Source organism: Scyliorhinus canicula, chromosome 9 (assembly GCF_902713615.1).
Source record: "Scyliorhinus canicula chromosome 9, sScyCan1.1, whole genome shotgun sequence".
Classification (NCBI taxonomy): Eukaryota; Metazoa; Chordata; class Chondrichthyes; order Carcharhiniformes; family Scyliorhinidae; genus Scyliorhinus; species Scyliorhinus canicula.
In genome coordinates, this window is record NC_052154.1 from 5,463,896 (window position 1) to 5,479,912 (window position 16,017).

The following is a 16,017-nucleotide window of genomic DNA, read 5'->3' on the forward strand; positions in this document are numbered from 1 at the left end:
ACGCATCTCATTTCACCCTGTTGGTTTGGCACAGGCAGTTTGCAGTACAGAGTGTGGCTGACTTTATGACCTTTCCATTGCTCACCTGGACAACACCTTATCTTCCACTCACTATAAGCTGACCTCATCCAAACCTCCGCCGCTGGTACCTGAACCCATATCAGATCCTGTTGATCCCTCACAGCCGCAGTGACCGACCGCCATTTGGTTGTGGCCTGTGAATGCCTCCATTTTAAAACCCTCACCATTGCTTTCAAACCCCTCCCTGGCCTCCCTATCACTGTGACCCCCTCCAGCCCTGCAACCCTCTGAGGTAACAGAACTCATCCAATTGAGCGGAAGCTGGGATGACGACCGATGGGAAATTGGATGGGCACTCGAGGGAAATTGGCTTACTGGGGTACGGGGGGAGAGTGGGGGAATGGGACCGACTGGATTGTGCGACGGAGGGCCAGCATTTACTCGATGGGCTGAGTGGCCTCCTTCTGTGCTGAAATGACTCCATGAATCTGCTCCCAAGCAGCTCATTGCATATCATAGCAACCTGCCGTGTAACAGAAAAACTCCTCATCGCCTCCCCCTGGTTCTTTTGGGGTGTTTTGATCCAAGTAAATTAAATGAGCAATTCCAGGACCTTTTGGTCACACTTCTCTCCTTCCAACTGGGACATCCAGAGCTTTGAAATCGGATGACGTAAATCCACAACGAATCACACTTATCGCCTCTCGCATTTTGCTGCCTCGGTTTCAGAGAGATGAAGCAGCATAAAAACAGGCCTGAACTTTAAATACGTTGTGTTTCTCCAACACACCCTTCCTGTCATTTAATGGGAGAAAATGTCTGCTGTGTTGCTTATCAGGCACTTGATCCCACTGGGATTGTTTGTGTATTTGTGGAAAAGCTTTTTCCACCGAGATAGCAAGAGGGATCCCGGCGTGGGATCCGGCTCCCTCAACTTTTTTCAGTGTGGGTTTATCGCCGAGCAGAAGAATATGTGACTGGATTTCATTCATAGAGAGTCCTTCAGAAGACTTTCAAAGTACTTTACTCCCAACTGATAGATTCCCCGGAGGTCCTGCCCACAGCCGGTTAGCGAATCTGAGATTTTTTTTTAGACACAAGAATATTATTTCTTACAGAGCACTTCCACGCCTGAATCAGGAGGTTGCGACTCCGAGACCCATTCCAGGGACGTGAGGGCAAAGGCTGGCATTCATGTGCGGCACTGAGGGAGCACTGTCCAGTCCGGAACGCTGCTTTTCAGACGAGATGTTTAGCAATAGTGCGAGGTGATTCATTTTGGTAGAAAAAATTTGAACGCGGATGGTAGGGTCAACGGCAGGGTTCTGAGGAATGTGGAGGAACAGAGAGATCTTGGGGTTCATGTCCACAGATCTCTGAAGGTTGCCACTCAAGTGGAAAGAGCCGTGAAGAAGGCCTCTAGTGTGTTAGCGTTTATTAACAGGGGGCTTGCGTTTTCGAGCCGCAGGGTTAAGCTGCAACTGTACACGACCCTGGTGAGACCACATTTGGAGTATTGTGTGCAGTTCTGGTCACCTCACTATAGGAAGGATGTGGAAGCATTGGAAAGGGTGCAAAGGAGATTTACCAGGATGCTGCCTGGTTTGCAGGATAGGTCTTATGAGGAAAGGTTGAGGGAGCTAGGACTTTTCTCTTTGGAGCGGAGGAGGATGAGAGGCGACTTAATAGAGGTTTATAAGATGATGAAGGGGATAGATAGAGTGGACGTTCAGAGACTATTTCCTCGGGTGGATGTAGCTGTTACAAGGGGGCATAACTATAAGGTTCAGGGTGGGAGATATAGGAGGGATGTCTGAGGTAGGTTCTTTACTCAGAGAGTGGTTAGGGTGTCGAATGGACTTCCTGCTGTGATAGTGGAGTCGGACACTTTAAGAACTTTCAAACAGTTATTGGATAGGCACATGGAGCACACCAGAATGACAGGGAGTGGGATAGCTTGATCTTGGTTTCGGACAATGTTCGGCACAACATTGAGGGTCGAAGGGCCTGTTCTGTGCTGTACTGTTCTATGTGACCTCTCAACTCCCGGGGGGGGGGGGGGGGGGGGGGGATAAGACATTCTGTGACATTGCCTTGAGAAGGTGTGGTGATATCCTGTCCATCCTTATCCCTCAACAAACATCGAACAAAAGAAAGCAACATCGAGTTGTTCATCACACGCCTATTTGTGGGATCTTGCTGTGCGAACATGGGCTCCTGTGTTTCTTACATGGTGACGGTGCTGCACAAATACTTGATCTTACACGGAGTGACTTGGGAAGCTGAGGTTGTGAAAGGCGAGATATGATTCCAGTTCCCTCTGATGTGTGAATATTCTATTAGAAGTTTGAATGAAAAGCTTCACCAAAATATTAACCTAACTTTGAAGGGGTTGAGAATTTCCTGTTTTTATTGCGCTCCCCTACTCAGTTGAGAACCATTTCAAAGCCTGAAGGAGATGCTCAAGACATGATGGGCCAAATGGCCTCTGTGCACGCTTTGTGTGGCGCTAACAATTGCACACAAAGACTCGAGACGTGTGCAATCGAGGCTTTATTGCTGTGTGATGCTATTCCTCCGGCAGCAGCTGTAGACTAGGATCTCAGTGACTCACACGCATATTTATACACAAGCTCCCTGTGGGCGGAGCTAGCCGGCAGGGGCTTACCGGAGGAACCTGTATTACAGGTACAGCCATACATCCCCCTACTGCAAGTACACATATCTACAGTGGTTATACCACCACATTTTGAATCTACCCACATTAACCAGCCAGCTAACACACCAACTTCAAGTGAGCTTGTAATTTAGAAGACAAATTATATTGAGCAGAACTATTGTCTGGGGTGTCTTGCCTTCCTGTTGATTAGTTTTACTTGACTCTCTGAAATGCCAACTGAAATTTTTGTGAGCCTGGTTCAGTTGGTAACACTCATGTCTCTCGTTTGTGGATTCAGGTTCCACAGTAAGGGCGCGATTCTCCGCACCCCACGCCGGGTGGGAGAATCGCGGGAGGGCCGGGCGAATCACGCCACGCCGCCCTGGCACCCCCCGCGATTCTTCCAGCCCCCCCAAAATGGCGTGTCGCGTTTTGCGACAGGCCGCTCAGAGAATCGCCGCTCGTCGTTTCTCACGGCGACTATCGATTCTCCGGCCCGGATGGGCCGAGCGGCCTGCCGAACCTGAACGGTTCACACCGGCGCCAACCACACCTGGTCACTGCCGGTGTGAACAGCACGCGACCGCTGTGTGTGGGGCCTGTGGGGGGCGGAGGGAGGATCGAGCACCACGGCCATGCTCATGAGGTGACTGGCCCGCGATTGGTGCCCACCGATCGTCGGGCCGGCATCTCTAAAAGACACACTCTTTTCCCTCCGCCGCCCCGCAAGATCAAGCCGCCATGTCGTGCGGGGCTGCGGAGGGGAAGACGGCAACCGCGCATGCACGGCTGACGTCACTTAGGCGCCCCTGGCTGAGTCATTCCCAGCGCGCCGCTTTGACGCAAGCGTCAAGGCCGGGTGCTCGGAATTCATGCGCCGCCACTCCTAGCCCCCCGGGAGAAGGGGGGGGGGGGGGCGGGAGGGGGGAGAGAATAGTGGGCGAGGAGCGGCCTCCGACGCCGGAGTGCAACACTCTGGGTTTCACTTCGGCGTCGGCTGTTTGTCTCCCTTTGGGAGAATTGCGCCCTAAGTCTTTGAGTTTGCAATGAAGAATTGATATTTCATCCCTTCCTTCTACGAAAAAGGTGCGGTTTTGTTGCTGCTATTAGTGTTGGAAGTGCATCCTTCAAATGGACAATGGTCCTGTCTACATATTACAGTAGATCAGGTGGTTAATAATAATAATAGTTTTATTGTCACAAGGCTTACATTCACAGTGCAATGGAGTTACTGTGAAAATCCCCGAGTCGCCACATTCCGGCGCCTGTTCGGGTACACAGAGGGAGAATTCAGAATGTCCAAATGACCTAACAGCACGTCTTTCGGGACTTGTGGGAGGAAACCCACGCACACACACGGGGAGAACATGCAGATTCCGCACAGACAGTGACCCAGACGGGAATCGAACCTGGGGCCCTGGAGTTGCGAAGCTACAGTGCTAACCGTTCTGCTATTCTGCTGCCAAGGGATGGTAAAGATCCCACGGCACCATTCCAAGAAGAGCAACAAGTTTCCCGATGTGCTAACAATGTTTGTCTGATCTCATTGCTGCTTGTTTTGATATTGGTACAAAATGGCTGCCATATTGTCAAAATGCCAATAATCATAGGACTCTAAATTTGTCGCGTATTAAGTGCTGAGAGACAAAATACAGTGCTCTGGGGATGTAAGTCTCTGGCCCAAACATTAACTCTGTTTCTCTCTCCACAGATTCTGCCTGAGCTGCTGAATATTTCCAACATTATCCATCTTTACATCAAATGATTCATCGCCTACTGAAACCCCAGAGCCGGGAGTCATGGATACCTTGTGATTGAGGCCTTTAGGATAATGAGAGGGTTGGACAGGATACTCCCAGTTATGGATGTGGCCAAAACTGGGTTCCATAAATAGAGGAAAATCATTAAGAAACCTAATAAGGAATTCCAGAAAATCTTCTTTATCCCTGAAGGATAGAGAACGGGAAACTCGCATGGGGCTGAACAATAGAGATTATTTAAAGGGAAGTCGATAAAAATGTGAAGGAGGAAGGAATGGAAAATTATATTGACAGGGGTTAGATGAAGAATGGGAGGAGGTCAGTGTGGAGAATAAACAATGGCATGAAGCAGTTGGGCCAGGTGACCAACCAGGTGACAAGCTAGATTAAAAAGTTCGAAATGTGTTCAAATTAAGGCAGAGGTAGTGTTAATGTGGAGACAGATTGGCCAGGATTCTCCGAGCCTGCGCCGGGGGGGGGGCCGCGAATCCCGACACGCCGCCTGTGCCGGCGACCCGAGAACCGGCGGTCGCCGTGACCCCGGCAATTGTGCTGGCGCGCGCTCGGGGGCTGTTGAAAGTGACCCCCACGACGGTTCTGCGAGCTCGACGTGCCGAGTGCCCGCCGTGGTCGTTTGCGTATGGTCCTACCCAGCGGGACCTCGCCGTTCTGGCTGCGGCGGCCGTCCTGGTGGTGGGGGGGGGGAGCCGACTCCCGGGGGGGGCATCCACGGTGGCCAGGCCCACGATCGGGGGCAACCGATCGGCGGGGCGCTAATTCCGGGGGGGGGGGGGGGGGGGTTGCGGTGTTCCTCCACGCCGGGCCCCTGTAGTGCTCCGCCATGTTTCCCGCAGGCCGACGCAGAGACGGCCGTGGCGTGCATGAGCGGACCCCTGCCGGCCGTGGCGCGCATACGCGGACCCGCGCCAGCTGGCTTTTGCCGCCGGTGCAGCGCACAGCACTCTGACACCATTCTAGCCCCCGAGGGAGACGAGAATGACTGGGTCTGGAGGCCCGTTGATGCCAGCATCAACGCCGGCGTCAACACTTGGCCGCGATTTCCTTGTTGGGTATTCGTGCAGAATTTTCCCAATGTAATTCTGGAAGTTCCGGCTGATGTGTTATCTGTGTTGGTCTGACATCAACTGCAACTGGATGCAGTAAAACGAGAAACAGGCTTCCGACACAGGAGATGGTCCAACACTGTTTTATTGAACCTGTTGATTGCTGTACATACTCCGCTGTGGGTTGACACTCTATTAACCCAACTGATAACCTCCTAATGGCTTGACCAGACAAGCTCTCTATCACATGGTGATGATGTTCATTGGCCTGTGCACTGCGACTATCTCCCTAGCCGTGTCCTGTGAGAGAGAGAGAGAGCTTTAATGCCCTGTGGGCTTTATAGTGGTGGTGTCCTGTCTGGTGATTGGTTGTTCCGTGTCGTGTGTGTTCATTGGTTATCCTGTGTGTCAATCACTGCCTGTCAGCATCTCATGATTTACATGAGTGGATGTTATGACACCGGCCAAATTGTCTAAAGGCTCCTATCCTCCCAGCCTGGCTCTGGAACCTTTCTCAGCCTCACGGTAGCATGGTGGTTAGCATCAATGCTTCACAGCTCCAGGGTCCCAGGTTCGATTCCTGGCTGGGTCACTGTCTGTGTGGAGTCTGCACGTCCTCCCTGTGTGTGCGTGGGTTTCCTCCGGGTGCTCCGGTTTCCTCCCACAGTCCAAAGATGCGCGGGTTAGGTGGATTGGCCATGATAAATTGCCCGTAGTGTAAGGTTAATGGGGGGATTGTTGGGTTACGGGTATACGGGTTACGTGGGTTTAAGTAGGGTGATCATTGCTCGGCACAACACCGAGGGCCGAAGGGCCTGTTCTGTGCTGTACTGTTCTATTCTATTCATAAACATTGATGCAGAATCTCAACAGGTTCTTGCCTTCCTAACTGTGCGGAAGTCCAGATTAGTGAGAATAATCTAACTAGAGCAGCTCTCCAAATTGTCCAGTTTGGCTGCAATAATGATCTGTTTTTGTGATGTTGGTTGAGGGATTCAAAATAATAATCATAATAATCTTTATTGTCACAAGTAGGCGTGCATTAACACCGCAGCGAAGTTACTGTGAAAAGCCCCTAGTCGCCACATTCCGGCGCCTGTTCGGGTCACGGAGGGAGAATTCAGAATGTCCAATTCACCTAACAAGCACGTCTTTCGGGGCTTGTGGGAGGAAACCGGAGCACCCGGAGGAAACCCACGCAGACACGGGGAGAACGTGCAGACTCCGCACAGACAGTGACCCAAGCCGGGAATCGAACCCGGGACCCTGGCGCTGTGAAGCAAGGTTGTGAAATAGTGCACTGGGATTATTTACCTTCTCCTGAGAAGGCAGACAGGGCCTTGGTTTAAGGGCTCATCCAAACCCATTTATCAGTCGTACATACACCTGACCTGGGGGAGACACTGGAGGGGTCCAGTCCGACTGGCATTGTGGGAATGTCACTAGACCAGTAATCCAGAGATTAACGCTCTGGAGACAAGGGTTCAATTCCCACCTTGGCAAATGGCGGAATTGGAATTCAATTGGTGTGCGAGGCCTACAAGGTGGGAACCACCCCGTCCCTTACACCTTGTTGGCAAAGCTGCAGACCAAACCCAGCCCACTCGACGGACGTGGGATCATAAGTCCAATACATTTTACTGATTGGCTGGCGCTGGTGGTCCTGGTTCTCAAGCCTGATAAGACGGTCAGTTTGTGTGGAGACAATAAATTAATGATTAACGTGGCTTCCTGACTGGCTCGTTATCCGATGTCTCGAATTGAAGACCTATACGCAAATCAGGCCTGCGGACACTCATTTACTAAGCTCGATATTAGCCATTGTATTTGCAGTTAGAATTGGATTAGGTTCTTCACTGTAAATACACAGAGGGGCCTGTCCGAATACACCTGGCTACTGTTCGCAGTGTCATCAGCCTGCGCCAGTTTCTGGCGGCTGATGGGAAACATACTACGAGGATTACTGCGCGTGGCAATATTTCTCGATGATGTGTTGATCAAGGGGGTGACTGAACGGGAAGATTTAAGTAACGTAGACGAGGTGCTCCGTCAGTTTTCGGAAACAGGTGTCTGCCTGCGGAGAGAGGAGTGCATCTTTCCTGCGAGGGAAGTACCTGGTCTACCGAGGGCACCGTGAAGGGTCGCAGAGAAGATACGGCCATTCAGCGTGCCCTCATCCCTGAAAACACCACGGAGCCACGATCCCTTCTGGGACTGGTGGACTATTACGGCAAGTTCATTCCCGGCCTCATGACAATATTAGCCCCTCTACACCTCCTCCTGAAAAGGAACCAGGAATGGGGTGGTGAAAACAACAGGAAGAGGCATTCACACCGGTAAAGGAACAATCGACTTGTTCCAGTCTTCTGACATATTATGGGCGGGATTCTCCCAGCCCCGCGCCGGGCTGGAGAATCCCCGCCAACGGGCCACGCCGACCCAACACCGGCACGCCCCGACGCCGGCCGCGCAGACCGGCCCCTGACTGGCGTGGTTGGCGTGGCGCTGGTCTACGCGGCCGGCCAGTCAATTCTCTGGCCCGTATGGGCCGAGCGGCCGTTGGAAAAGAGCCGAGTCCCGCCGACGCCGTTCTAACCTGCTCTGGGTCGGCGGAACCTCGGCGTGTAAGGGTCCGGTGATGGCCTGAGGGGGTTCCGACCCCCGGGGGTGGGGGGGGGGGGGGGTTCCGATGTGTCCTGGCCAGCGATCGGGACGCACCGATCGGCGGGCCAGCCTCTCTGGCTGGGGGCCTCCTTTCCTACGCGCCGGCCCCTGTAGCCCTGCGCCATGTTGCATCGGGGCCGGCGCGTTGAAGGAGGCCACTGCGCATGCACACATTGGCGCTGGTGCAACTGCGCATGCGTGGATCCTGCGGCGCACAGTTTGCGCCAGGATCGCCAGCTGGAGCGGCGCGAACCACTCCAGCGCCGTGCTGGCCCCTAGAGTGGTCAGAATTAGACGTGGGGCGACCATTCACGACGCCGTTTACAACGGCGTGGACACTCTGCCGCGGGATTGGAGAATCCCGCCCAATGATCCCGGTGAACAACTACTTGTCACATGTGACGTGTTGCTGTGTGGCATAGGCAGCGTTTTATCACATCGCGTGGAAGATTGGCAGGGAAAGGACAATCCCTTCCACTTCCTGGACACTGGCCATGTCCGACCGCCATTATCAGCAAATTGAGAAAGAGGGTCTGGCAGCTGTCTTCACCGTGGAGAATTTTCACCAGTATGTGTACGGTCAACATTTCACGATCATCACGGACCACAAGCCACTGATCAGTCTGTTGAAAGAAGACAATGAAGCCCATCGCCCGCGCCTGGACCCAGCGTTCGCCTGGACCCAGCGTTCGCCTGGACCCAGCGTTCGCCTGGACCCAGCGTTCGGCTCCTGCGCCTCAGACAGTGCAGCAGCCTCAGACAGTGCAGCAGCCTCGGGCAGTGCAGCAGCCTCAGGCAGTGCAGCAGCCTCAGACAGTGCAGCAGCCTCAGACAGTGCAGCAGCCTCAGACAGTGCAGCAGCCTCAGACAGTGCAGCAGCCTCAGACAGTGCAGCAGCCTCAGACAGTGCAGCAGCCTCAGGCAGTGCAGCAGCCTCGGGCAGTGCAGCAGCCCCAGGCAGTGCAGCAGCCTCAGACAGTGCAGCAGCCTCAGGCAGTGCAGCAGCCTCAGACAGTGCAGCAGCCTCGGGCAGTGCAGCAGCCTCAGGCAGTGCAGCAGCCTCGGGCAGTGCAGCAGCCTCGGGCAGTGCAGCAGCCTCAGGCAGTGCAGCAGCCTCAGACAGTGCAGCAGCCTCAGACAGTGCAGCAGCCTCAGGCAGTGCAGCAGCCTCGGGCAGTGCAGCAGCCTCAGGCAGTGCGGCAGCCTCAGACAGTGCAGCAGCCTCAGACAGTGCAGCAGCCTCAGGCAGTGCAGCAGCCTCAGGCAGTGCAGCAGCCTCAGACAGTGCAGCAGCCTCAGACAGTGCAGCAGCCTCGGGCAGTGCAGCAGCCTCAGACAGTGCAGCAGCCTCAGACAGTGCAGCAGCCTCAGACAGTGCAGCAGCCTCGGGCAGTGCGGCAGCCTCAGACAGTGCAGCAGCCTCAGGCAGTGCAGCAGCCTCAGACAGTGCAGCAGCCTCGGGCGGTGCAGCAGGCACAGACAGTGCAGCAGCCTCAGGCAGTGCAGCAGCCTCGGGCAGTGCAGCAGCCACAGACAGTGCAGCAGCCTCGGGCAGTGCAGCAGCCTCAGACAGTGCGGCAGCCTCAGACAGTGCAGCAGCCTCGGGCAGTGCAGCAGCCTCAGACAGTGCAGCAGCCTCAGGCAGTGCAGCAGCCTCAGACAGTTCAGCAGCCTCAGGCAGTGCAGCAGCCTCAGACAGTGCGGCAGCCTCAGACAGTGCAGCAGCCTCAGACAGTGCAGCAGCCTCAGACAGTGCAGCAGCCTCAGGCAGTGCAGCAGCCTCGGGCAGTGCAGCAGCCTCAGGCAGTGCAGCAGCCTCAGGCAGTGCGGCAGCCTCAGACAGTGCAGCAGCCTCAGACAGTGCAGCAGCCTCAGACAGTGCAGCAGCCTCAGACAGTGCAGCAGCCTCGGGCAGTGCAGCAGCCTCAGACAGTGCAGCAGCCTCAGACAGTGCAGCAGCCTCAGACAGTGCAGCAGCCTCAGGCAGTGCAGCAGCCTCAGGCAGTGCAGCAGCCTCGGGCAGTGCAGCAGCCTCAGACAGTGCTGCAGCCTCAGACAGTGCAGCAGCCTCAGACAGTGCAGCAGCCTCGGGCAGTGCAGCAGCCTCGGGCAGTGCAGCAGCCTCGGGCAGTACAGCAGCCTCAGGCAGTGCAGCAGCCTCAGGCAGTGCAGCAGCCTCAGACAGTGCAGCAGCCTCAGGCAGTGCAGCAGCCTCAGACAGTGCAGCAGCCTCAGGCAGTGCAGCAGCCTCGGGCAGTGCGGCAGCCTCAGACAGTGCAGCAGCCTCAGGCAGTGCAGCAGCCTCAGACAGTGCAGCAGCCTCAGACAGTGCGGCAGCCTCAGACAGTGCGGCAGCCTCAGACAGTGCGGCAGCCTCAGACAGTGCGGCAGCCTCAGGCAGTGCGGCAGCCTCAGGCAGTGCGGCAGCCTCAGGCAGTGCGGCAGCCTCAGGCAGTGCAGCAGCCTCAGACAGTGCAGCAGCCTCAGACAGTGCGGCAGCCTCAGACAGTGCGGCAGCCTCGGGCAGTGCGGCAGCCTCGGGCAGTGCGGCAGCCTCAGGCAGTGCAGCAGCCTCAGGCAGTGCAGCAGCCTCAGGCAGTGCAGCAGCCTCAGGCAGTGCAGCAGCCTCAGGCAGTGCAGCAGCCTCAGACAGTGCAGCAGCCTCAGGCAGTGCGGCAGCCTCAGGCAGTGCGGCAGCCTCGGGCAGTGCAGCAGCCTCAGGCAGTGCAGCAGCCTCGGGCAGTGCAGCCTCAGGCAGTGCAGCAGCCTCAGACAGTGCAGCAGCCTCAGACAGTGCAGCAGCCTCAGGCAGTGCAGCAGCCTCAGGCAGTGCAGCAGCCTCGGGCAGTGCAGCAGCCTCGGGCAGTGCAGCCTCAGGCAGTGCAGCAGCCTCAGACAGTGCAGCAGCCTCGGGCAGTGCAGCAGCCTCAGGCAGTGCAGCAGCCTCGGGCAGTGCGGCAGCCTCAGACAGTGCAGCAGCCTCAGACAGTGCAGCAGCCTCAGACAGTGCTGCAGCCTCAGACAGTGCAGCAGCCTCAGACAGTGCGGCAGCCTCAGGCAGTGCGGCAGCCTCAGATAGTGCGGCAGCCTCAGGCAGTGCAGCAGCCTCAGGCAGTGCAGCAGCCTCAGGCAGTGCAGCAGCCTCAGACAGTGCAGCAGCCTCGGGCAGTGCAGCAGCCTCGGGCAGTGCAGCAGCCTCAGACAGTGCAGCAGCCTCAGGCAGTGCAGCAGCCTCAGGCAGTGCAGCAGCCTCAGACAGTGCAGCAGCCTCAGACAGTGCAGCAGCCTCAGGCAGTGCAGCAGCCTCAGGCAGTGCAGCAGCCTCGGGCAGTGCAGCAGCCTCGGGCAGTGCAGCAGCCTCAGACAGTGCAGCAGCCTCGGGCAGTGCAGCAGCCTCGGGCAGTGCAGCAGCCTCAGACAGTGCAGCAGCCTCGGGCAGTGCAGCAGCCTCAGGCAGTGCAGCAGCCTCAGACAGTGCAGCAGCCTCAGACAGTGCTGCAGCCTCAGACAGTGCAGCAGCCTCAGGCAGTGCAGCAGCCTCGGGCAGTGCAGCAGCCTCAGGCAGTGCAGCAGCCTCAGACAGTGCAGCAGCCTCAGGCAGTGCTGCAGCCTCAGACAGTGCAGCAGCCTCAGACAGTGCAGCAGCCTCAGGCAGTGCTGCAGCCTCAGACAGTGCAGCAGCCTCAGACAGTGCAGCAGCCTCGGGCAGTGCAGCAGCCTCAGACAGTGCAGCAGCCTCAGACAGTGCAGCAGCCTCAGGCAGTGCAGCAGCCTCAGACAGTGCAGCAGCCTCAGGCAGTGCAGCAGCCTCAGGCAGTGCGGCAGCCTCAGACAGTGCGGCAGCCTCAGACAGTGCAGCAGCCTCAGACAGTGCAGCAGCCTCAGGCAGTGCAGCAGCCTCAGACAGTGCAGCAGCCTCAGGCAGTGCAGCAGCCTCAGACAGTGCAGCAGCCTCGGGCAGTGCAGCAGCCTCGGGCAGTGCAGCAGCCTCAGGCAGTGCAGCAGCCTCAGGCAGTGCAGCAGCCTCAGGCAGTGCAGCAGCCTCAGACAGTGCAGCAGCCTCAGACAGTGCAGCAGCCTCGGACAGTGCAGCAGCCTCAGACAGTGCAGCAGCCTCAGACAGTGCAGCAGCCTCAGACAGTGCAGCAGCCTCAGACAGTGCAGCAGCCTCAGACAGTGCAGCAGCCTCAGACAGTGCAGCAGCCTCAGGCAGTGCAGCAGCCTCAGACAGTGCAGCAGCCTCAGACAGTGCAGCAGCCTCAGGCAGTGCAGCAGCCTCAGACAGCGCAGCAGCCTCAGGCAGTGCAGCAGCCTCAGACAGTGCAGCAGCCTCAGACAGTGCAGCAGCCTCAGACAGTGCAGCAGCCTCAGGCAGTGCAGCAGCCTCAGACAGTGCAGCAGCCTCAGACAGTGCAGCAGCCTCAGGCAGTGCAGCAGCCTCGGGCAGTGCAGCAGCCCCAGGCAGTGCAGCAGCCTCAGACAGTGCAGCAGCCTCAGACAGTGCAGCAGCCTCAGACAGTGCAGCAGCCTCAGTGCAGCAGCCTCAGACAGTGCAGCAGCCTCAGACAGTGCAGCAGCCTCGGGCAGTGCAGCAGCCTCAGACAGTGCAGCAGCCTCAGGCAGTGCAGCAGCCTCAGACAGTGCAGCAGCCTCAGACAGTGCAGCAGCCTCAGACAGTGCAGCAGCCTCAGACAGTGCAGCAGCCTCAGGCAGTGCAGCAGCCTCGGGCAGTGCGGCAGCCTCAGGCAGTGCGGCAGCCTCAGACAGTGCAGCAGCCTCAGACAGTGCAGCAGCCTCAGGCAGTGCAGCAGCCTCAGACAGTGCAGCAGCCTCAGACAGTGCAGCAGCCTCAGACAGTGCAGCAGCCTCAGACAGTGCAGCAGCCTCAGGCAGTGCAGCAGCCTCAGACAGTGCAGCAGCCTCAGACAGTGCAGCAGCCTCAGACAGTGCAGCAGCCTCAGACAGTGCAGCAGCCTCAGGCAGTGCAGCAGCCTCGGGCAGTGCGGCAGCCTCAGGCAGTGCGGCAGCCTCAGACAGTGCAGCAGCCTCAGGCAGTGCAGCAGCCTCAGACAGTGCAGCAGCCTCAGACAGTGCAGCAGCCTCAGGCAGTGCAGCAGCCTCAGACAGTGCAGCAGCCTTGGGCAGTGCAGCAGCCTCAGACAGTGCGGCAGCCTCAGACAGTGCAGCAGCCTCAGGCAGTGCAGCAGCCTCAGACAGTGCAGCAGCCTCGGGCAGTGCAGCAGCCTCAGACAGTGCAGCAGCCTCAGACAGTGCAGCAGCCTCAGACAGTGCAGCAGCCTCGGGCAGTGCAGCAGCCTCAGACAGTGCAGCAGCCTCAGACAGTGCAGCAGCCTCAGACAGTGCAGCAGCCTCAGGCAGTGCAGCAGCCTCTGACAGTGCAGCAGCCTCAGGCAGTGCAGCAGCCTCAGACAGTGCATCCGCCCCAACTTTCCGATCGGAAGCGCCATTCGCCATCCGGATATACCCCGTCTGCTGCGGCACCGCCAGTACAGGGATCACAGCCAAGTGTGAAGCGAGCCAACACCCTCCTACTCCGGAGTCTTCAGACAAGTCTTCAGGCTTTAGCAGGGGAAAGATGTTGTAACCCGCAGGAGACATGAGGGGTGGGAGCAAACACTATCCCTGTGAGTCTCGCTGATTCTGAACTCTCCCGCGAAGGGGGTGGGGAGCCAAGGTTGATCGTGGTTAAGTTCCATATAAACTCAGCCAAGGATGGAACCGGCTGGGCAGATCCGACTGGGATCTGATGTATATTGTAAATACCCTTTTTTTGAACAATACAGCGCAGTACAGGCCCTTCGGCCCTCGATGTTGCACCAACATGGAAAAAATCTAAAGGCCATCTAACCTACACTATGCCCTTATCATCCATATGCTTATCCAATAAATTTTTAAATGCCCTCAATGTTGGCGAGTTCACTACTGTTGCAGGTAGGGCATTCCACGGCCTCACCACTCTTTGAGTAAAAAACCCACCTCTGACCTCTGTCCTATATCTATTACCCCTCAATTTAAGGCTATGTCCCCTCGTGCTAGCCACCTCCATCCGCGGGAGAAGGCTCTCGCTGTCCACCCTATCTAACCCTTTGATCATTTTGTATGCCTCTATTAAATCACCTCTTAACCTTCTTCTCTCTAACGAAAACAACCTCAAGTCCATCAGCCTTTCCTCATAAGATTTTCCCTCCATACCAGGCAACATCCTGGTAAATCTCCTCTGCACCCGTTCCAAAGCTTCCACGTCCTTCCTATAATGAGGCGACCAGAACTGTACGCAATACTCCAAATGCGGCCGTACTAGAGTTTTGTACAACTGCAACATGACCTCATGGCTCCGGAACTCAATCCCTCTACCAATAAAGGCCAACACACCATAGGCCTTCTTCACAACCCTATCAACCTGGGTGGCAACTTTCAGGGATCTATGTACATGGACACCGAGATCCCTCTGCTCATCCACACTACCAAGAATTTTACCATTAGCCAAATATTCCGCATTTCTGTTATTCTTTCCAAAGTGAATCACCTCACACTTCTCCACATTAAACTCCATTTGCCACCTCTCAGCCCAGCTCTGCAGCTTATCTATGTCCCTCTGTAACCTGCAACATCCTTCCGCACTGTCTACAACTCCACCGACTTTAGTGTCGTCTGCAAATTTACTCACCCATCCTTCTGCGCCCTCCTCTAGGTCATTTATAAAAATGACAAACAGCAACGGCCCCAGAACAGATCCTTGTGGTACGCCACTCGTAACTGAACTCCATTCTGAACATTTCCCATCAACTACCACTCTCTGTCTTCTTTCAACTAGCCAATTTCTGATCCACATCTCTAAATCACCCTCAATCCCCAGCCTCCGTATTTTCTGCAATAGCCGACCATGGGGAACCTTATCAAACGCTTTACTGAAATCCATATACACCACATCAACTGCTCTACCCTCGTCTACCTGTTCAGTCACCTTCTCAAAGAACTCGATAAGGTTTGTGAGGCATGACCTACCCTTCACAAAACCATGCTGACTGTCCCTAATCATATTATTCCTATCTAGATGATTATAAATCGTATCTTTTATAATCCTCTCCAAGACTTTACCCACCACAGACGTTAGGCTCACCGGCCTATAGTTACCGGGGTTATCTCTACTCCCCTTCTTGAACAAAGGGACCACATTTGCTATCCTCCAGTCCTCTGGCACTATTCCTGTAGCCAATGATGACCTAAAAATCAAAGCCAAAGGCTCAGCAATCTCTTCCCTGGCTTCCCAGAGAATCCTAGGATAAATCCCATCCGGCCCCGGGGACTTATCTATTTTCACCTTGTCCAGAATTGCCAACACTTCTTCCCTACGCACCTCAATGCCATCTATTCTAATAGCCTGGGTCTCAGCATTCTCCTCCACAATATTATCTTTTTCTTGAGTGAATACTGACGAAAAGTATTCATTTAGTATCTCGCTTATCTCCTCAGCCTCCACACACAACTTCCCACCACTGTCCTTGACTGGCCCTACTCTTACCCTAGTCATTCTTTTATTCCTGACATACCTATAGAAAGCTTTTGGGTTTTCCTTGATCCTACCTGCCAAAGACTTCTCATGTCCCCTCCTTGCTCATCTCAGCTCTCTCTTTAGATCCTTCCTCGCTTCCTTGTAACTATCAAGCGCCCCAACTGAAACTTCACGCCTCATCTTCACATAGGCCTCCTTCTTCCTCTTAACAAGAGATTCCACTTCTTTGGTAAACCACGGTTCCCTCGCTCGACCCCTTCCTCCCTGCCTGACTGGTACGTACTTATCAAGAACATGCAATAGCTGTTCCTTGAA

The 16,017-nt window shown here is 55.7% G+C and overlaps 1 protein-coding gene across 1 annotated transcript in view; it reads right to left on the reverse strand.

Moving 5' to 3' along the window:
* LOC119971086 (cadherin-5-like) overlaps positions 1-16,017 on the reverse strand; it is a 72,580-nt gene that overhangs the window by 28,399 nt on the left and 28,164 nt on the right. The window lies entirely within an intron of this gene.